This window comes from Pinus tabuliformis, chromosome 7, assembly GCF_031772625.1.
Source record: "Pinus tabuliformis cultivar Carrire ecotype Pingquan chromosome 7, CPIR1, whole genome shotgun sequence".
Taxonomy (NCBI): Eukaryota; Viridiplantae; Streptophyta; class Pinopsida; order Pinales; family Pinaceae; genus Pinus; species Pinus tabuliformis.
In genome coordinates, this window is record NC_142293.1 from 1,863,165,144 (window position 1) to 1,863,188,185 (window position 23,042).

The window sequence follows — 23,042 nt, forward strand, 5'->3', positions numbered from 1 at the left end:
CTTTTCATGGAATGGGAAACACAGGTAATGAAGGCAGAGAGGGCAGCATCCAGATGCAAAACAATTTCCATGAACATGATCAATATAGTCAATGATACATTGTATCTGGCTAACATGATTTCACAATGCACACCTGGAAACATAACAACCGCAAATATGCTAGAGCATAAGAATTATCTTAAGCTGGAAGAACAAGGGCGGTTAATTGCTGGAGTAAATACCTTGACCTCCGATGCATACTGGCTTTTCTTGATTAAACCGCATTCTCAAAGGTCGGCTCTCAACTGTCTAACCGACGCTCTCCAATACCTGATTGCCGATTTCCAAGATGCCACATATGATGCACAGCTGACTTCTCGCCTCAATACTCCACCTGAAGTAGAGCCAATGCTGGCTATATGTCAGCGAAAGAATAAAGGCAAAGAGAGAGCTGATTGAAGCATCGCCGCCGACTGCCGATTCACCCAAATTGCAAAATGATATTTGTTGATGCCGATTTCTTAGTTTTCAGTTTTTAGATATTTAGTAGTTAGATTAGAATAGTATTTATAGACCCTTTCATTGTTTTGGAAAGGGTCGTAAAATTTTTTAAAAGACTAAAAGGCTGAAGTTTGCACTATTGTGCTTCAGTCTATATTCTTTTTGAAACTCGACCACTGGTCCTTAATTTTACTTGGAATGCTGTTTAAGTAAATTGTGCACTATTGTCGTTTGCTTGGAATGCTTTCTGGTTGGAAGGAAGGACTGCTACATAGCGATTAATACATTGGATTGATCAAACAGCTTGCATGGTACTATTATCTGTATCTGTTCTCTTTTCAGTTATATGAATTGCTGTGTTATTACTTTGCTATTATTGAATACATGTATGCAATACAACAATAAGTCTTCATTTCATATCACTATTGAATGTTTTGAGATTTGTTATCTTTCACCCATGTATGTATCAATGATATAAATGACTGAGTACAGTAATTCGCTATTATAGCTCTGCGTAACTACTTACACAGAGCAATCTCAAATGATTAAACATCTATGCTTGTTGTTAGTGTCATCTATATGCCTGTCATTAAGCATAGTTTATTAAACGCTGTACTGTCTGAATTGATAAGTCCCGGGATTAGTTTATAGTTTTTTGTATTTCTTTTATAGTTTAGTTATTTTGTTTATTATCATTTCATATTTTAAATCATCCATCCATCCCGTTCACTTATAATCTTTGGGAAACTGGTCCCGTTATCCCCAGTCGGAGCCACTATTCCAAACGGAAAAGGAGCTGCACTAAGTTCCGGACCGGGTGGTTTCCCCGATGTTGTTGCAACGAATTTCGAGGCATCAACAGGTCCGCAGAGCAGAGGACAATTTAGTTGTGAGATCCCGTTGGCTTTACAAGGTAAAGAAAGCTGCAGATGGTAGTGTGGAGAAGCATATGGCCAGATTTGTGGCTTGTGGCTTTTCATAGGTATAGGGGATTGACTATGATGAGACCTTTGCTCATGTTGAAAGGTACTCGTCAATCAAATCTATTTTGGCACTATCAGGATAGATGGGTTGGAAGATCCATCAGATGGATTTGAAGACTGTCTTCCTCAATGGAATGATTGAGGAAGAGGTGTACATAGAGTAGCTCAAAGGTTTTGAGACCTTGGACTATGAGTCGCATGTGTGCTGATTCAAGAGAGCGTTGTATGGGCTAAAGCAAGCACCCTGTGCTTGTTACACCAGGATAAATAGCTACTTCACTGGGTTGGGCTTCACGAAGAGTGAAGCGGATGTGAACCTGTATCAAATAGTGGTGGAAGGTAAGTTGTTAATCATTGTACTTTATGTAGATGATTTCATACTGGCAGGTGATGAGAAGCTCATCAAATCTTGCAAAGAGGACCTTGTGTTAGTGTCGGTATCTTCATCCCTCCATAAGTGATCAAAATTTCTCTTTTTGCATGCATTTTAGGTGTCCCATCCGATCAACGACATTCCATTAGGTCATGGATCAGCTCATGGTAGTGGTTCATTATCAAATTTCCCTCATGGTTTTTACCTGCTGGCCTATTTTCACAAATTCAAGTCATTTACAGTCATTTTTATCATTACACTTGCAGAAGTCATTTTAGGGTTTTCAAGTCTCATTATGTCTAGGGTTTGCCACCATGGTATTCAAAAGCTCAATAAGAGGTCAGCAGGTACATGAGGATGTCAAATAAGTTCATAAAATCACAAATTTTACTGATGATTTGCTCCATAAAGTGTTTTTACCTCAAAACTCTGTTTTGAGGTGAAAACAAAGTTTTTTTGTTTCATGTAAAATTTTTATGTAATTTTATTGTTTTCATATGTAATAAAGCATCATCTACAACCCTTGGTTACCTTGCAAAACTCCAACACTCCAGCTCTTGCAAAAGAGACAAGAAAATCCAAGCATCAGTTCATCAAATGACAAAAAAGAGCCAAACTGCAAAAACATGGTTTTTAAAAAAAAAGTGAAAAGGAACTTTAGAAAGTGGTTTTTTTAGATGAAAAATTAAAGTCAGTTGTATATAAAGGGATCCTTTGTGTTAGAAGACATCATTTTGTGCTAAAGTGAGAAAGAACAAGAAGAAAATCGCGCTTTGAGGATAGAGAGGGAAAGTTGCAGCAAATTTCAAGATTTTTCCCAGTGTGATGCACCTGAGCAATGGCACAGCGCACCTACCAGGCGCTACGTACCGAGCGTAGTTTTTGCAAAGAGATTTCAATGGGCGTTATGCACCTACTAGGCACTACACACCAAGGCGTTGGCACGACGCACCTGTCAGCCAAGCTAAAAAATTCATGCCATCGATTTTCTAAGCCTCTAAATTTGAAAATATCATCTCTTCAAGTAAGTGCATCCTCCCATTTGCCATAGCAAGAGAATTTTTAATCCATCATAATGATTTGAATGGTGAAAAATCAAACCCTAGTTGCTTCAAAGTTGCCTTGACAAAATTGTCTAGGGTTTTGTAGTTTTTGTCATTCTTGTTGTTTTTACTCCCTTCTATGTTTTTCCCACATCCCATCCCCTTGCACTAAATTTCCCTAATTCCCTTCCCTTTTCCCTCTCCCATTGACACTCACCTTACCCCCTATCATCAAACCCTAAGCCTTATACCTAATTCCCACTATTCCCCAAAAACCCTAATTCCCCTTTTACTAAACCCTATCATTCCCTAAAAACCCTACATCCATCATCAAAACCCTCCTTTTCATTTTTATTATCAATCAACCCATCAAATCCCAAAGAAAAAAAATAGCAGTCACCTATACTTAAGAAAATATCTTCATACTCATCATTCTACACTCTACATTTGCAAATATAGAAATAGATTTAGCTTATGAAAGGGATGAAGAAACTGTGAGTGATTCTTCCCAAGAAGTACATGCACAAAGAAAACCACATAAGAGAAGAAAACACATCCAGGAGGAGCCCACCACACTCACAGAGTTACTAGCTTTCCATCTTGCAGTAACATGCTTTAAATGTCAGTCTTGCTACCAGTTTTGTGAGATGGTGGAGAGGGTGAAATACCACCATGGACTTGCTAGGTAATTTGTCCTTCATCTTCACAATGGGCAGGTAAACTTAGCAGGTGTTTCCTTCACTTTGACACCTGAAACCATAGCTGCAGCAACAGGTATTCCAAATGTAGGTGAACAGTGAAACAAAGGAAATCTTGTGGGCAAAGAGCATTATGAGCCTTACATCAAGGCTAGTTATCAAAAGCAAATTAGTAGGGTCTTTCCTTTTAGATACCTACAAAACACTTATGCTCCACTCATGAAGCTCATTACCAAATACTTCACTTGTGAAGGGAGGTTTTCTTGCTTATACACTTACCATGTTAGATTATTGATGCATTTCACTAGAGTGAGGATGATGAACCTCCCCTATTTCATATGCAGAAATATTGAGAAAATGGCTACATTAATGCAAAGGAAACCTCTTCCTCAATAGTTTAGTAGCATTTATCATTTTTCATTGATCAAGATTGTTCTTTTGCATTAGATGAGCTTATTGAACATTTCATGGGATACCTTCATTTCACATGAGGTTTTCAAAAGCCCTCAAGTGACCCCATCAATGTTTCAAGTGGAAGGAGGGCTTCAAATCAGCCAGAGGTTCATGAGACTCAAACTACAGGTGTTCCAATATTTTTCACTTATAAAAAAGGCACAAGGAAATTATTTGCAGCTGCCAAACGAGTATTATCTCCACCTGGGGTGGAAGGGGTCTCATTTCCTTCACCAGACCATAGGAAAATGCTATCTTCACCTGGGGTGAAAGGGGCTTTTCCTTCTTCTTCAGTAGCATAGGTACCAGATAAAGGGAAGCAACCATTGCATGATGAAGGGCCTTCTGAAGGTTAGACGAGAGATTTTGTTTTGATTCAGGAGGAGGATACTGATTTGATCTCCTAAAACTCAAGGCTTAAGGAGGTCATTAGAGAGAAAGAAGCTGATATCCATGCCTTATCACTTAACCTTGAGAGGGCTAAGTGGATCATTAACTACCTTGAGCAACAGAACAAGAAATTGGAGGATAAACAAACAATCATGGAGCTGCAAACCATAAGGGAAAACAGGCAAGCAACAAAAAGAAGGAAAGTCAAATTGACACCTCTTGAGCAAGAAATTGAGGCTGACCAAGAATCATGACTAGAAAAGTTGAATATGAACTTGGAGAAGCTGCTTGAGAAAGCCAACAAGGAGAAAAATATGTTGCGCCACATGGCTTATCACTATTTGGCCCGAAACAAAATTTGTAAAACAAGGATAAGAAACCTAAAAGCCAAATTAAGGAGAACTTTGAGGAGCAAGAAAGAGCAAGATAAGCTCAAGATCTTGGCTGAAGCTTCATTGGCCCAGCATAGCACCTAACATAGATCACTCATGCCAAATTTCAAGAAATTTGGTAAACTTTTTGACATTTTTGAAATTTTCATGGAAAAAACAGGTTTTTCCCGGCAAGTGCGTAGTTCCACTGGCACTCGCTTTTGATAGGGACCTCCATTTGAAGAAAACTTGGCATTTTTGGATTCCTTATGAAAAGTTATGCATGCTCAGAAATTAATAGGAAATTTTGACAAGTTTTGGACCTCCAAAAGGGCCAAAAACACCCAAAAAATGCCCTCTTTGCCACTTTTTGGCCACACAGGAAGCAGTCTTGGGAGATTGCAATTTTGGAGGGGCAAATGGACTCCAAATAAAAAAATTCAAGTTGTTCCAGAAATTAGACTCAAAAGGATTTCTAACGAGCTATCCTGCACCTGATTTGGACCTCAAGAAGCCCTCCAAAAGTAGCTTGGAAAAAGCACTACACACAGAAAAATGGCACTATGCACAGGATGAAAAAGTGCCAATTTTGCTCAAAAACTCTATTTTTCGCCTAGTTTTCTTCTAGTTTGAATTTTTCTCTCTTATGGTCAAATTCATGATGTGAAATGATGTAAATTGATGTACTATGATGTAAAAATGATAAAAATTGACTTGATAAGGTAGATACATCAGTTGTAGGTGGTTTACAGTTGAATGAATCAGTTTCCTAGGTTTTAGAGGCAAGCAGTTCCACTGCCCATTTTTGTGTTCCTAGTTTAGATATGATTGAAACCACCCCTCTTCTCATGGATTCGAACCCTAATGGATAGCACAGGTGGTTTGCAGGTCTATATCATTTGTTTTTTCAGTCATTTGTAAAGGTTGGACTCTTGTGAATGCTTTGAGCACTATTGTACATCATCTCTGTAGTTTCGTAAGGAAATAGACCAGGGTTTGCAGCATTTTGTGGGATTCTTGTGGCAACGTGACTTAGTATTGTTTTTCCTTCTATGATTAAAGTTATCATATGTTTATGTGTGCCATTATCTCTCTCTTTTCTACTTAACTAAATGAATCAAGTATAAAGGTGGAAATCATTGATGTTGCAGTGCTCTACCTTAGGGTTTCATTAGTTTTACATGTTTTCTACTATTTGAAGAGGACTCATGACACATTCATGCCCTCTCCAACTCCTCACTAGTCTTAAGACACACCATTACACCTAATATGAAGTACTAAAGCATTTTCCTACCTCACCCCACAGAAACCTCTGCAAGACTGAGTTCATTCCCCGGACCCAAAATTGCCTTTCACATTTGATCCAGCAATCAACCATAAAACTCAATCAAACTCCTCTGAGCATATACCTAGCCTAAAATTAGTCTTTATATCAGTCATCTCAAGCCTCATTTTCTATATTTTCCTAAGATTGATAAGGAGAGAGCCCTCTCCTGACCTGGTAGGGCTAGCTACCAGGTTAAGCGTGGTTTGATGTTACCCTAGACCTGCCTTTCTCAGCTTGAGGTAGATTTAGGCCATAACATATTGGCAACTCCACTGGGGAAGAAAAGTTTGTTTTTTATTGTTGTTTTCTTTATAGACTACAGACGGAGCCTAAAGTTAGCCAGGTAGCCTTCGAACTGCTCTTGCTTTGCAAGTGCATAAGTAGATGAATGCTGCTTCAGTCAATCTTCGGTTTAGTTTATGAAATAAACATTTGAACTGAAAACTATTACCCCAGTATCTTAAAGCAATTCTAGACTTTCAGATGATGAATTTAGAATTTGATAGGCTAAAAAATTGGTAATTTCCAATTGATTTTTGGGAATAATTCAACACACTGGCTTCTAGACGATATCCTGATCCTCCTCCCGTGTATGAAAACCCAAATCTCATTACAAGAATTCTCTAGCAGTCAAGTTCTGTGATACCATTTTTTAGATCTCATTCATGTCCATTTGTTTTTGAATACCTTGAAGATCTTGAGTTTGATGATCATTTTGATCTATCGTTGTTTGAAACTAAATCTAAAAGTGCAGTTGGTTCTACTGTTCTAAATCTGGAGTTTGCCAAAGATCTTGAAACTCAAAGGGCTAATAGATCGATTGATGATTACATCTTGAATCTTCAAACTTCCATTGTGGCTACAAATATTCCTGAGTTCTTAGAATCTGCCATTGGAAATAATACTGAGAGGGGGGGGGGGGTGAATCAATATTATCAATTCAAAGGATATATGCTACTTCAGTTAGTAAAACCCACGTATATACGCAACTATGTAGAAGGAAACCGGCGTATACAATGCAAACTTATGATTTAGTTTATCTTTCAGATGTTGATTATTAATCTATGTATTTGAGTGAAATAGACAGTAACCAGACCAGTAAAACAGAACAAAAGACAGTCACACACAAGAACACAAGATATAAGGTGGAAACCCAATGTGGGTGAAAACCACCTGCTGCAATTCGTCTCTATCTTTCTTTAATTAGAAACTTCTTTTTACAATGTATTGGTGCAGTCCTTTACCAGTACGTAGGCTACAACCTGGAAAGAGCTACCACCCTCTCTCGTTTTCCAGCTTCTCCTAGAAGGTAGCTACAACCCCTTAGCTCTTGTACTAGCCAAGATACTAGTACGTAGGTGCTGGCCTACTGAAGGCTACAACCTTCTCTTTCTTCCAGGGACCACGTTTCATAAATTTTCAGACTGGATCCATGAACATCAATCAATCATCAAGTATATCTGCATCAAACAATCTCCTTTTCCCCAATTAGCACTGAATCAAGTAAACACTTCTCTGACAGCTGTACCCAGAACACAGTAACAGTAACCACACACCAAATTGTGAACCCAGAATACTGCAGCAATAAACAGAGGCAGCTAGATCATAATAAAAGATATACGCTACTTCAACAACCTGAAACCTGCGTGCATACGCTCCTGTGTTTGGACCAACTTGCGTATACGCTGTTTTCATTCACTGAACCAGCGTGTATATGCTCTTTCACTTCACTGAACCTGCATACAGATCTATAAAGAACAATTCATTCTTTCAAATATTCAGACACTAATTAACCCAGATTTTCAGATTTATAGATCAAGCATGCGCCTCATATAATAGATCAAAATCATACAAAGATACTATTTTTCAAGCTTAAATATTATGACCCATCAATAGAACTTTTCCTTCTTTATGCGCTAAGGTTCCTTCTTCATTCAGATCCAGATTTGCACCATAACCCCAATCACAAATATTTCAGATCTAGCACTTATTAGATATTCAATTCATTCAGATTGATTGCCTTACCAAAAGATCTCCTTCCTCTTTTATAGTCTTAGGCCTTTCACAATACCACGGTCCAAAACCATAATAACACAATACCATGAACCCAATACTTGGGGTCAACACTTTTGGATGCAATAACACGGACCAAAACCATAGGATCAAAAACTATCGGACTAATACCATGAGCCAACCATGAAAGTTTGTGAACTTTTCTCTTCATGAAAGGAACTTTTCTCTGCATGAAAGTACGTGAACTTTTCTCTATATGAAAGAAACATTTCTCCGCATGAAAGTGCGTGAACTTTTCTCTACATGAAAGAAACTTTTCTTTGCATGAAAGTGCGTGAACTTTTCTTTACATGAAAGAACCTTTTATCTTCATGAAAGTGCGTGAACTTTTCTCTACATGAAAGAAACTTTTATCTTCATGAAAGTGCGTGAACTTTTCTCTACATGAAAGAAACTTTTATCTTCATGAAAGTGCGTGAACTTTGCTGCACTATAATTTATCATCTGAGATGAGTGGGTTGCCATCAAGTACAACATATGTATCATAATGCCAACAATCTCCCCCTTTGGAATTGATGGCAACAACAACCAATCACTCTCCCCCTTTGTCATCAAGGGGAAAGGGCAGACCAAGATAATCTCTTTCCTAGATAAACTTTCTGCTGCCCATACTCCCCCTGAGTACCTGCTGAAATCTCTGAATGAGCTCCCCCTTTGTATATGCCAAGGTGTACCACTCTGTCCATGCTTCCTCTGAGTACATGCTGAAGTCTCTGCTCTACTGAAGTGTGCTATTCATGCTCCCCCTGACTATAAGCAAGGTCATTCAGATCAGCAACCATGATTTCCTTCTGTTATTTCTCTGCATTTATTCCACCTGAAACCAACAACAGCTGTGAACTAGAACCAAAAGCTTCTAAGATAATGCCAACAATGCATCATTAGAAGTTTATCTGCTCCCCCTGAACCTGTGCCAGAAGGTCTCTGTCAGACCCAATTCAGATTATCTCCACCATAACCAGAGCCTGTCCCTACTGATATCCATCAAGTGTCCATATACGTGACTATATCTGCACAAACCTGCGTATGTACGCGGATCCTCCTCAGGCAACTCGCGTACACCCATTTTTCTCTGAAATAGACAAGATTTAACAGCAAGATGATGCATCAACTACCCCCAGCTTTTGTCTGAGGTATTCAAATGTCTCCCTGGGCAGTGGTTTGGTGAGAATATCAACAACTTGTTCCTTAGAAGGAACATACTCCAACTTGACCTTTTGTTCCAACACTTGTTCCCGGAGAAAGTGATACTTGATTGGTATGTGCTTGGTTTTTGAATGCATGATTGGGTTCTTAGAAATGCTGATTGCACTTGTATTATCACATAAGATGGAGATAGGTGGTGTACAAGTGATTTGAAAGTCCTGCAAGGTTTGCATCATCCAAAGAAGTTGAGTGCAACAGGATGTAGCAACCACATATTCCGCTTCAGCTGTAGATAAAGCAATCAAACTCTGTTTCTTCTTGAACCAAGATACTAATCTGGAACCCATAAAGAATGCTCCACTACTTGTGCTCTTTCTGTCATCCACGCTTCCAGCCCAATCTGCATCTGTATAAGCATGTAGAGTGAGATCTGTATCTATAGGATACCATAAGCCATAGTTTTGAGTTCCTTGAAGATACTTGAAAATTCTCTTTACTGCCTGAAGATGGGTTTCTTTAGGATTTGCCTGAAATCTTCCAACTATTCCCACTGCATGCATGATGTCTGGTCAAGTACCTGTCAAATAAAGAAGACTTCCAATCATGGATCTATAGGTTGGTTGATGCACTGCTACAGATTCATCATTTGCACTGAGGTTGCATCCTGTAACCATAGGGGTACATACTGGTTTTGCATCTTCCATGCCATATTTCTTCAAGATCTGCTTGAGATACTTGGTTTGAGACAAAAAGATACCGCCTTCATTTTGTTGGATTTGCAATCCAAGAAAATATGTCAGTTCTCCAAGCAAAGACATTTCGAATTATTTCTGCATTACCATGGCAAAGCTTTGACTCATCGCTTCTTCATTGCTGCCAAATATAATATCATCTACATACACAACAAGTATTAGCAATTTGTCATTTTCAATTTTTATATAAAGATTGCTATCTGCTGATCCTTTTGAAAAACCCTGTTGATGAAGATATTTGTCCAAACGATAGTACCAAGCCCTTGGAGCCTGTTTAAGACCATAGAGAGCCTTTTTTAGTCTGCATACAAGATTTGGATCATTCCCAAGGATGAAGCCATCTGGTTTCTCAATGTACACTTCTTCTTCTAAGTCTCCATTCAGAAAGGCTGATTTCACGTCCATTTGAAATACTTTGAACTTCTGAAAGCTTGAGAGAGAAAGGAACATTCAGATGGCCTTAAGTCTAGCAACGGGAGCAAAAGTTTCTTCAAAGTCTATACCTTCTTGTTGAGCATACCCTTTACAAACAAGTCTGGCCTTGTTTCTAATCACTTCCCCATTTTCATTCAACTTGTTTTTAAAGATCCATTTTGTCCCTATGACATTCTTATCTTCTGGTCTAGGAACCAACTCCCAAGTGTTATTCTTTTCAATCTGCTCAAGTTCTTCATCCATTGCCTTGACCCAGCATTCATCTTTGCATGCCTCTTTTACATTTTGAGGTTCAGTGGAGGAGAGCAATGCCAAATAGCTTGAGGCTTCTGCAATTGTTCTTCTTGTTTGTACACTTGCCTCTTTCTGCCCCAAAATCTGAGATTCTGGATGATTCTTCTGAACGTACCTGGATGGAGTCTTCTCTTCTATCCTTATCTATTCCTCTGGTGCCTCTTGAGGTTCTTCTTCATCATCAGTCTGATTTGGAGAGTAGTCTTCATCCTCTTCGATATTTTCATAATTTACTTGCCTAGGAATGTATCCTTTTTCATCAACCACTACATCAATGCTGTCAACAATTCTTCCAAGTCTTTTATTGTAACACTTATATGCTTTGCTGTGGGGAGAATAACCAAGGAGAATGCCTTCATCTGCTCTAGGTTCAAGTTTGCCAAGCTGTTCATCATTATTCTTAATATAGCATTTTCTTCCAAAATTTTTGAAATGCTTTACCGAAGGAGTCTCACCATACCAGAGCTCATGAGGAGTTTGAGTGCTGTTCACTCGGACATTTGTTTTGTTGAGAATAACAACCGCAACAAATGCAGCTTCACCCCAGAAGGTTGCGGGAGTTCCAGACTCATCAAGCATAGCACGAGCCATTTGTTGGACCGTTCTGTTCATCCTTTCCACCACTCCATTTTGCTGAGGAGTCCTAGCTGTAGAGAATTCCCTTCTTATTCCATGTTCTTCATAGAAATCGAAAAATTCATTTGAGGTAAACTCCCCACCTCTGTCGGACCTGAGGCACTTAATTTTGTGATCTGATTCATTTTCAGCCAAGGCTTTGAAGGATTTGAATTTTTCGAATGCTTCGTCTTTATGCTTCATAAGTCCTAACCAAACCATCCTGGAGAAGTCGTCAATGAATAATATAAAGTATTATTCTCCTTGAGGTGACCTTGTCCTAAATGGACCACATACATCTGTATGGAATAGCTCAAGAGGCCTGCTAGCTGATCCTTCCTTCTCAGGGAAGTTAGTTCTGGTTTGCTTACCAAACTGACATGATTTGCATATTGTGTTGTTTGGAATTTTGATATCTGGAAGACCACGAACTTCCTGGTATTTGCATGCTTTCCTTATTTGTGAAAAGCTTAGATGCCCCAACCTCTGGTGCCATAACCAGTGTTCATCATCCTTGCTCAAATAGCATTGTTGTTGTCCTTCTTCAAATATGTATAAATTATTTGGAGTTCTTCTACCTTTGATCACTGTTTTTCCTGTATCAAGATCACGAACACTACATCCATTTGATCAAAATATTACCTCGGTTCCTTGATCACACATCTGACTGACACTCAGTAGATTATGCTTCAAGCCATCAACATACAAAACATTTCCAGCTTTGACCTTTTCTTTCAATTGAGCAGTGCCTCTTCCTTTTATGACTGCAGGGGTATCATTTCCAAAAGAAACTTTCTTTCCCTTTTCTAAAAAACTATATGATTCAAGTTTTTCTTTATCACCTGTCATATGCTTCGAACATCCACTATCAATGTACCATAGATTTTCCTGTCCTTCTGCATAAAAAGCTATCCCACATCTTTCTGGTTGTGGTTCCTTTATTCTCCATGTTCTGGTGCTTGAGGCTTGTTCCTTTGTCTGCCGAAACCTGCTCTTGCATTCAGAATCTTCATGACCAAAGTTATTACAAATAGAACATTCAATTTCATTTTCAAGGGCCGAAAAGTTGTTATAGGTCCTTTTCGTAATCCCAGTCATACTTCTTTGTTTTTGAGCTTCTCTAGTCATGATTGTCTTATAGGCAATACATTGAGCTACTTTGTGACCAAAGTTATGGCAAGAGAAACATTGGCCATTGAAGAAACTTCTGCGATTATCAAATCTACCAGCCAAATGATTGTACTTTCTATTTTCATCCATTCTTGAAGCAAATTGAGAAGTTTTTACCTGTGGCTGGTTGTAGCTTTTGTTCACCCTTAAGATGGACTGCCCTGGTTTACCTGGTAGTCTTTGTTTATTCTTGATGTAATTCGTCCCTGTTTTACCTGGTGATCTCCATTGGGCTTTTTATCATTCCTTCTTGCTACATCAAGATAACTCTTTGAGGTGGATGCTTGAGATGCTTCTCCATTATACCCCATACCTGTCTTGATTAGTGGAGAAAACTGTACATTGATTATCTCATCCAGAGTTTCAGATCCTTTAACAAATTTAAGATTAAAAGCCTTTGTTTTCTCAATTTCTTTTCTAAGGCCAACAATTTCACATTCTAACTTCTCAAGAAATTTTTCTTTTTCATCAAGTTGGAATTGCAGAGTATCAATGATCATATCTTTTTCTTCTAAACATGTTTTGAGTCTAGAAATCTCTTCATAAAAACCATCTACATCTATAGCGTCCATGTAATCATCATCTTCAAAAGCCATTAAAAGTTTATAATCATTACCTCGTTCATCTTCGTCACTATTTGATAGGCCATCACTGTCTTCATAAGTGTAGTAACTTTTCTTAGTTGCATTCTATTTCTTGTTCCATCTAACAGGTTCCTTCCCTTTGTCAATCTTATCCTTATGAGGACACTTGGCAGCATAATGACCGACCCTTCCATAAGAAAAGCATTTGAAAGGTAACTTACCTCGGAATCTTCCAGCACCCTGTGGAAGATTCTTGACAAAATTTGATTCTTTTTCTTCTTCTGACACATGTCCTGACTCATAGTAGTCTCCTTTGCCTGAAGCCTTGAAAGCAACTTCTCTCTTGTCTGATGGTCCTCCTTTCCTCATTTCATAAGCAGTTAGAATCCCATGCAACTGTGACATGGTAAGGTTTCGTACATTCTCTTTTTCTTCTATTGCAGAAACTTTAGATTCAAACCTAGGGGACAAAGATCTTAGAACTTTTTCAACCACAACAGCCTCTTTTATTTCTTCACCCAAGTTTTTCATACAATTAACAATCTCATCTACACGAAGGAAATAGTTAACTACACTTTCATCATTATGCATTCTGAGATTTTTATACTGAATTCTGAGGGTTTGAAGTTTTGCTCGTTTTACCTAATCATCTCCTTCATAGCTCAGTACAATCTTGTCCCATATTTCTTTTGTGGATTTATACTGCATAACCTTGACAAATTCTAATTGAGATAGACATCCTAATAGAGTATTGACCGCCTTTGCATTTGTTTCATATTTCTTCTTCTCAGCCGGATCTGTAGGAGTTGCTGATGGAAAAGTATACCCTATATCTATGATATCCCAGACTTCTGTACCAAGAGATTGAAGATAGGCAGTAACTCTTACCTTCCAATATACGAAGTTTGTCGCATCAAAAATCGGTGGCCTAATTGATGCTTCCCTCTCGTAGTTGCTCATGATGAAAGATCTTCCTTCAAGCGATCAAGCTTCTTTTGAAGGACCTGCTCTGATACCAATTTTTGGAAATAACACTGAGAGGGGGGGGGGGGTGAATCAGTATTATCAATTCAGAGGATATATGCTACTTCAGTTAGTAAAACCGTGTATATACGCAACTATGTAGAAGGAAACCCGCGTATACAATGAAAACTTATGATTTACTTTATCTTTCAGATGTTGATTATTAATCTGTGTATATGAGTGAAATAGACAGTAATCAGACCAGTAAAACAGAACAAAAGACAATCACACACAAGAACACAAGATATAAGGTGGAAACCCAATGTGGATGAAAACCACCTGCTGCAATTCGTCTCTATCTTTCTTTAATTAGAAACTTCTTTTTACAATGTACTGGTGCATTCCTTTACCAGTACACAGGCTACAACCTGCAGAGAGCTACCACCCTCTCTCATTTTCCAGCTTCTCCTGGAAGGGAGCTACAACCCCCTTAGCTCTTGTACTAGCCAAGATACTAGTACGTAGGTGCTAGCCTACTGAAGGCTACAACCTTCTCTTTCTTCCAGGGACCACGTTTCATAAATTTTCAGACTGGATCCATGAACATCAGTCAATCATCAAGTATATCTGCATCAAACAATCTCCTTTTCCCCAATTAGCACTGAATCAAGTAAACACTTCTTTGACAGCTATACCCAGAACACAGTAACAGTAACCACACACCAAATTCTGAACCCAGAATACTGCAGCAATAAACAGAGGTAGCTAGATCATAATAAAAGATATACGCTACTTCAACAACTTGAAACCTGTGTGCATACGCTCCTGTGTTTGGACCAACCTCGGTATACACCGTTTTCATTCACTGAACCAGCGTGTATACGCTCTTTCACTTCACTGAACCTACGTACAGATCTATAAAGAATAATTCATTCTTTCAAATATTCAGACACTAATTAACCCAGATTGTCAGATTTATAGATCAAGCATGCGCCTCATATAACAGATCAAAATCATACAAAGATACTATTATTCAAGCTTAAAGATTATGACCCATCAATAGAACTTATCCTTCTTTATGCGCTAAGGTTCCTTCTTCATTCAGATCTAGATCTGCACCATAACCCCAATCATAAATATTTCAGATCTAGCACTTATTAGATATTCAATTCATTCAGATTGATTGCCTTACCAAATGATCTCCTTCCTCTTTTATAGTCTTAGGCCTTTCACAATACCACGGTCCAAAACCATAATAACACAATACCATGAACCCAATACTTGGGGTCAACACTTTTGGATGCAATACCACAGACCAAAACCATAGGATCAAAAATTGTCGGACTAATACCACGAGCCAACCATGAAAGTGCGTGAACTTTTCTCTTCATGAAAGGAACTTTTCTCTGCATGAAAGTGCGTGAACTTTTCTCTATATGAAAGAAACATTTCTCTGCATGAAAGTGTGTGAACTTTTCTCTACATGAAAGAAAATTTTCTCTGCATGAAAGTGCGTGAACTTTTCTTTACATGAAATAATCTTTTATCTTCATGAAAGTGCGTGAACTTTTCTCTACATGAAAGAAACTTTTATCTTCATGAAAGTGCGTGAAATTTTCTCTACATGAAAGAAAATTTTATCTTCATGAAAGTGCATGAAATTTGCTGCACTATAATTTATCATCTGAGATGAGTGGGTTGACATCAAGTACAACATATGTATCATAATGCCAACATCTGCATCCGCTACCCTTGGATCATTTGCTGTTGTCTTTAGTTCAGAAATTCCTACTGAAACTCCTTTTATCCCCACCATTCCTGTGCAGCCCACCATATCTGATCAGAGACCCCCTGTCTCTTCTCCCCCATCAACCCCTTCAACACCTCAAACATCTCACATTTCTTCCCCTCCTTCTACACCTCATACACCCATTACATCGACTGCTATTGTTGTTCCAACTCCTCCTACATCCCTAAGGCCAGTTTCAAATCCACCTAGAGTAATGGTTGCCCGATTATCACATCCCTACTCCTGAGAGAATACTGTCGTTGCTACGCTGTCAATGCATTCATATATCCCCTTTGATATTCATCTGATTCTTCCTCTAGGACTATTTCATTTGCTAAGATGAAATCTTCATCTTTTTGTACAGCTAGGTTTTCTAAATACTCTTCATCCTCCGTGATATAAATGGGCAAACCATCTGGTGTAAAAAAGTGATTCTCCTCTCCAATCGGATTATCATCATCATCTGATTCTGGGCCATGTACAAAATTCTGTTGTAATGGTGTTTTAACTTGTTGCTGTGCTATTTGGTCTTGTGCTCTTTTCTCCCGTTGTTTAATCCTGAACCGTGGTTGCTGTTGACCATGGAAATTTGGATTTCTAATTTGTGTCTCAGGCTTATCTACGATAGTTAATCTAATAAACATCTTTTCAATCTTGCAAAGAAAATGATTTGAGGAAGAAGCTTCTTCCTTTATGGTCACCTTCTTCTTGGTCTTTGCTCTAACTCTCTTAGCTAGCATATTTTCTTCCACACTCACTGCAATTTTCTGCATATCCTCCAATGTAGCCGGGTCTCTTTCTCTCAATTGATATGCCATGTCAGGATCAAAGCCATCGGGAAATTTTATCAAAGCCAGCCCCATTGGTGGCTTTATATCAGCTAGAATAGCATTATAAATAGTATTGAATCTAACACAATAATCCTGGACACTTTCACCAACATTCCTCTTTATGTTTTCATACTCGGAAAGGATTTGGAGTGGATTTTTCTTTACCTCCCAATGATCCAGAAATTGTCTATGAAGAACCGCCAATGTATTGATAGTCCCAGCTGGCAATGCTTTGAACCACTTTCACACTTCACCTCCAAAATTTTGTACAAATAATCTCATAGTCACATTTTCTTCATCTATCTCATGAAGGTCAAAGAAATCATTTTGATAGGATGAACGATTTCTTTGACCTTCATGAGATAGATGAAGAAAATGTGACTATGAGATTATTTGTACAAACTTTTGGAGGTGAAGTGCGAAAGTGGTTCAGAGCATTGCCAGCTGGGACTATCAATACATTGGCGGTTCTTCATAGACAATTTCTGGATCATTGGGAGGTAAAGAAAAATCCACTCCAAATCCTTTCCGAGTATGAAAACATAAAGAGGAATGTTGGTGAAAGTGTCCAAGATTATTGTGTTAGATTCAATACTATTTATAATGCTATTCCAGCTGATATAAAGCCACCAATGGGGCTGGCTTTGATAAAATTTCCCGATGGCTTTGATCCTAACATGGCATATCAATTGAGAGAAAGAGACCCGACTACATTGGAGGATATGCAGAAAATTGCAGTGAGTGTGGAGGCAAATCTGCTAGCTAAGAGAGCTAGAGCGAAGACCGAGAAGAAGGTGACCATAAAGGAAGAAGCTTCTTCCTCAGATCATTTTCTTTGCAAGATTGAAAAGATGTTTGATAGATTAACTATTGCAGATAAGCCCGAGACACAGATCATAAATCCAAATTTCCATGGTCAGCAGCAACCACAGTTCAGGATTAAACAACGGGAGCAAAGAGCACAAGACCAAACAGCACAACAACAAGTTAAAACACCATTACAACAGAATTTTGTACATGGCCCAGAATCAGATGATGATGATAATCCGATTGGAGAGGAGAATCACTTTTTTACACCAGATGGTTTGCCAATTTATATCACGGAAGATGAGGAGTATTCAGAAAACCCAGCTGTACAAAAAGATGAAGATTTTATCTTAGCAAATGAAATAGTCCTAGAAGAAGAATCAGATGAATATCAAAGGGGATATATGAATGCATTGATAGTGCAGCAACGACAGTATTCTCTCAGGAGTAGGGATGTGCCAATCAATCCAATTCAAAAGCGGAAGGAAGCAACACCACCAAAGAATGATTCTCCAAATGTTCAGAAGAAAGGAAAGGAACTAGCAGATCCTACCTCCAGCAAAACACAATCAGCAAATGAAAAGTCAAATCAGCCAAGTGTAGCAAAGGAGAAGACTGAAAAGAAGGATGCTCCACTCAAAGAGGTAGAGAAAACTACAGCCTTTAACTTAGAGAATGAGATTGCTAAGTTAAAAGTGTCAATACCTTTGATAGAATTAATGAAGAATAGCAGTTATAAAGGTCAAGTGTCAAAGATTTTGAATATAGATCCCTTGTCTGATATGGTTAATGTGGAGGATGACCAGCCTGAGCTTATCTTTGGTCCGACATTAGAAGGCCAATCTGAGGATAGTGATGTAGCCCCTTTTTACATCAGCCTTAGATTGCATGATTATGTCTTGCACAACGCCATGTTTGATTCAGGAGCATCTCATAATCTGATGCCAAAGGCAATTATGGAAAAACTGGGTTTAGATATCACTTGCAAGTATCATGATCTTTATTCCTTTGATTCTGGTAGGGTCAGATGTATTGGTCTCATTAAGGATTTGGTTGTCACTTTAGATCAGATTCCAGCAAAGAATGTTCTCATGGATGTGGTTGTGGCTGACATTCCCCCTAGATTTGGCATGCTTTTATCTAGATCATGGGGCACAAAACTCAAAGGGACATTGCAGTTAGATTTCTCCTATGCCACTATTCCCGTGTTTGGTCAATTGAGGAAATTATATCGGGAGAAAAAGATGAAGTATATGATCACAAGCAAGGAGAAACCTTTGAATCATCCAATTAATTATGTACATACAGATTTTGAATCTTTTGTTCTTTATTCTGACAGTGGTTTTAATGATGTAAATAGTCAATTAGTTGAAGTTGAAGATATTCCGGAGATAACAGAAAATTTCAGAGTCGTACTTGATCAAGAGAGACAAAGGCTTGATAGTACCGCTGAACAGTCAACATTTCGCCAACAACAAAAAATTGATGGACAACAGCCAAAGATAGAAGAGCAGGTAGAATTTCAGCACTTGGAAGATGAAGTAGGCTTGTGGAGTATGGAATTTGATGGAACAATAGGTAAGGATGGTACGAGAATTGGTATTTAGATACGTAACCTTGTTTTCCTACCAAACAAAGTCCCGAGTAATGTAAGAATTTTTTCATATAAATTGGCTTTTGATTGTTCCAATGATGAAGCTGAATATGAGGCTTTAATTGCTTGTTTGAAAATCCTCAAGAAGTTGAATGCAAAGAGAATTTCAGTTTATGGCGACTCTGAATTAGTAATCAAACAAGTCAAGGGTGAATACCAAGCCAAACATCCTCGAATGCGGGCTTACCGTAATGCGGTTTTAGATATTTTGAGGTTGTTTCCATATTATACTTTGACATGTGTCCCTCGTGTACAAAATGTTATTGCAGATTCCCTTGCTACAACTGCAAGTAATTTAAAGATCCCGATGAATTCAAACAATAAGTTTGAAATTCATGTGAAGCATCGCCCAACTGTCCCTGATAATCAAAGATATTGGCAGGTGTTTCAAGATGACAAAGAGATTGAAGAATTTCTGCAAAATGAAGGCAAATATAAAGACACTTCTATAGATGGTGAGCAAGATGATGGTGAATTAGACATAGAGGTAAATCAGATGGAAGTTTTGCAGTTGAAGGATAATGTCATCCCTAAAGGCATCATACCTTTAGAGGAATTTGTAGAAATTTTGAATAATTTAACACATATTCAATGGAGATTATCCTGATCATGTACTATTGCGGAATACATACACAATACATAAGCTCCTCTACGTTGATCATCAATATAGCAGCATCAATAACAATAAAACATCAAGAGCATTCACACATTAACACAGTATGTAACCCGGGGAAAGCATCTCGCTAAAAACCCCAAATATCTGTATATTAATGATTGAGACCATGTAACATTACAAAGTACAATGCATATCACAAGCAATCCAGTACTAGCTCCACCTGTTACACAGAATACAGCTAAGATCTGACCTCCAAATCTATTCCACTACTTGCCTGCCTCCACTGCTCAATACCTGCTCAAGAATGAATGAGAATGGTTTACCAAACTCGTATTTCACCTCCAAAGAATCACTCACACTGTGTAAGACGTGAGCAGAGGCTATAATACTGAGCAAATACATGAGCAAACTCATTGGCATACTCAATCCATTGATTGTGCAAATCCTCATGCACAACTATAGCCACAACTGATAGCAATCTGATCCTCTAACACCTGTCCCTGTTGAACTGAACATGCACTGACATGCAACTGAGTTAACTGATGTATTCTATAGTTGTATTATGAGTTAATAATTAGTTTAAAAACTCATCATTAGTCTATTTGCAGTTAGACTAACTACAACTAGTTTAACCAAGTCAAACTGAACACAACTCCATCAACTCCACAATCAACTCCACCAAACTCAACTGATTGAGTTCTAACTAAAGTCATGCATGCAACAAATCAACTGACTCATAAGAAAAGCATACTTCCTTCTGACAGCTGCGTGGGCCACATCTGTAGCTCAAACTGAAGTGCTCCAAGAGAATAAGATCAAGTTTATAGTTTAAATATTATTATGAGACAATAATATTTGACTTTTCTATTTTGGACAGCTAGTCTAAAAATAGACTTTGATCACTCCTGCTGTGATCACTCCTGCTGTGGTCACTCCTACTGTGGTCACTCCTACTGTGATCACTCCTGATGTGGTCACTCCTGCTGTGATCATCCCTGCTGTGGTCACTCCTGCTGTGATCATACCTGCTGGGATCCAAAAATAGAACTTGCGCCATAATTTGCCTGCGGGCCCACTTAGTGAAGGCAACTCTTTTCAATAAGCTCCATCATCTTGTTGCAATATCAACACTCCCTCTCGATAAGATATGGATTATTAGCAACCCCTATCCTACCTCGGTGGTACTCGAATTTTCTCCTGGTGAGATCCTTCGTCAGAATATCAGCATCCTGATCCTCCGTTGGAATGTATGAAAGCAACATGATCCTCCGCTGCACACAATCTCTGATATGATAGTACCTGATGTCGTCCGTTGAGCTCCCTGCCCAATCTGCATCCTCCTGCCTGTACCAATATCCATATCCCGATGTGCCTCTCAAGTAGCGCAATACATGCTTGCCCACCTTTCAGAAGAGCTTGGTAGGCTTAACCATAGCTTGTAAAAGCTGGTTAACTGCATAGCGTATATCGGGTCGTGTATTGACCAAATACATCAGCGACCCCACCAACTATCGATAAACAGTGGCATCCACTTCTTCTCCCGAAGTGGCATCCTCCTTCCTCCAACCTACAGGAAGAGGAGTATCAACAGGCTTGCATCCATGCATGTTGAACTTCTCCAGTATCTCCTGAGAATACTTGCCTTGAGAAACAAACAGTCCATCACTGCACTGCCATATTTCCAATCCTAGGAAATAGTGAAGGAGGCCCAAGTCCTTCATCTCAAACTCTGTAGCAAGATCCTTCTCGCATGACAGTATCAACAACTCATCACCCGTTAGAATCAAATCATCAACATATAGTACAATGATAAGCAACTAACCCTCCACCACAATCTGGTATAGGTTAGGATCCGCCTCGCACTTGGAGAATCCCAGTCCTGTGAAATAGCTGTCTATCTATGTGTACCAAGCACGTGGTGCTTGCTTCAACCCATACAACGCTCTCTTGAGCCTGCACACATGCGACTCGCTGCTGAAGACCTCAAAGCCTTCGAGTTGCTCAATGTACACCTCCTCCTTAATGACTCCGATGAGGAACGTAGTCTTCACATCCATCTGATGAATGTGCCATCCCATCTGCGTTGAGAGAGCAAGAATCGTCCGTATGGAAGAATACCTTGCGACAGGTGCAAAGGTCTCCTCATAATCAATCCCCTCTATCTGTGAAAAGCCTCGGGCAACAAATCTTGCCTTGTACTTCTCTACACTCCCGTCAGCTGCCTGCTTAACTTTGTAGATCCATCTCGAACCCACCACTGATTTCCCTTTCGGTCTAGGAACAATCTCCCATGCACTGTTTCTAGCAATAGAATCATACTCTTCCACCATGGCGTCTACCCATGCGGGATCCTCCACAGCTTCCTCGAAAGAGGATGGATCAGTCACAACAAACTTGCTCATAAGAGCCATGTATCTAGTGTACCGATCAAGTGACTGTCTCTGCCTGTGTTGGGCTGTAGGTGGTCCTACAACTTTCTCTGCATCTTGAGCCAGTCGCTCAGCTTCTGTCAAGTTCTTTCGCCCTCTGATGGTTGGCGCTGCATGAGTGGTCTCTTCCACTCCATGAACCTCATCCTGTGGCTGCTCCACATCCTGAAGCTCATCCTTAGGAACTAATAGCTCCTCATCTGCATGCAAGTGTAGCTCCCTCTCAAGCGAACACTTCATGGCTTTCTCCTCCTGAAATTTTATATCCCGTCGCACGACAGTTTTACCACTGTCTGGCAAATACACACGATAGTTGTGGGGCGTATCAGTGTACCCCACAAATATACCAACCTCTGCGGTTGGCTCCAACTTCTTCCTAGCATCCTTCGTAACATGCATGTAAATGTTAGCACCAAAAATCCTCAAATGAGAAAGATTAGGCTTCTTACCAGAATAAGCCTCCTCGGGTGTACTCATGCCAAGTATCCTATGAGGACAACGGTTCTGCACATAAACTGTTGTATTGCATGCTTTCGCCCACAAGTGAAGGGGTAGGCCCTGATCATGCAACATTGCCCGTGCAGCACCCACAATCGTTCTGTTCTTCCGCTCAGCTACCCCGTTCTGCTGTGGGTTATGGGGAGCTATGAGCTCTCTACAAATCCCTTCTTCCTTGCAGAAATCCTTGAACTCGTCCGAGATGTATTCACCACCATTATCGCTCCTAAGAGCCTTCACCTTCTTCCCCAACTCCTTCTCGATCAGTG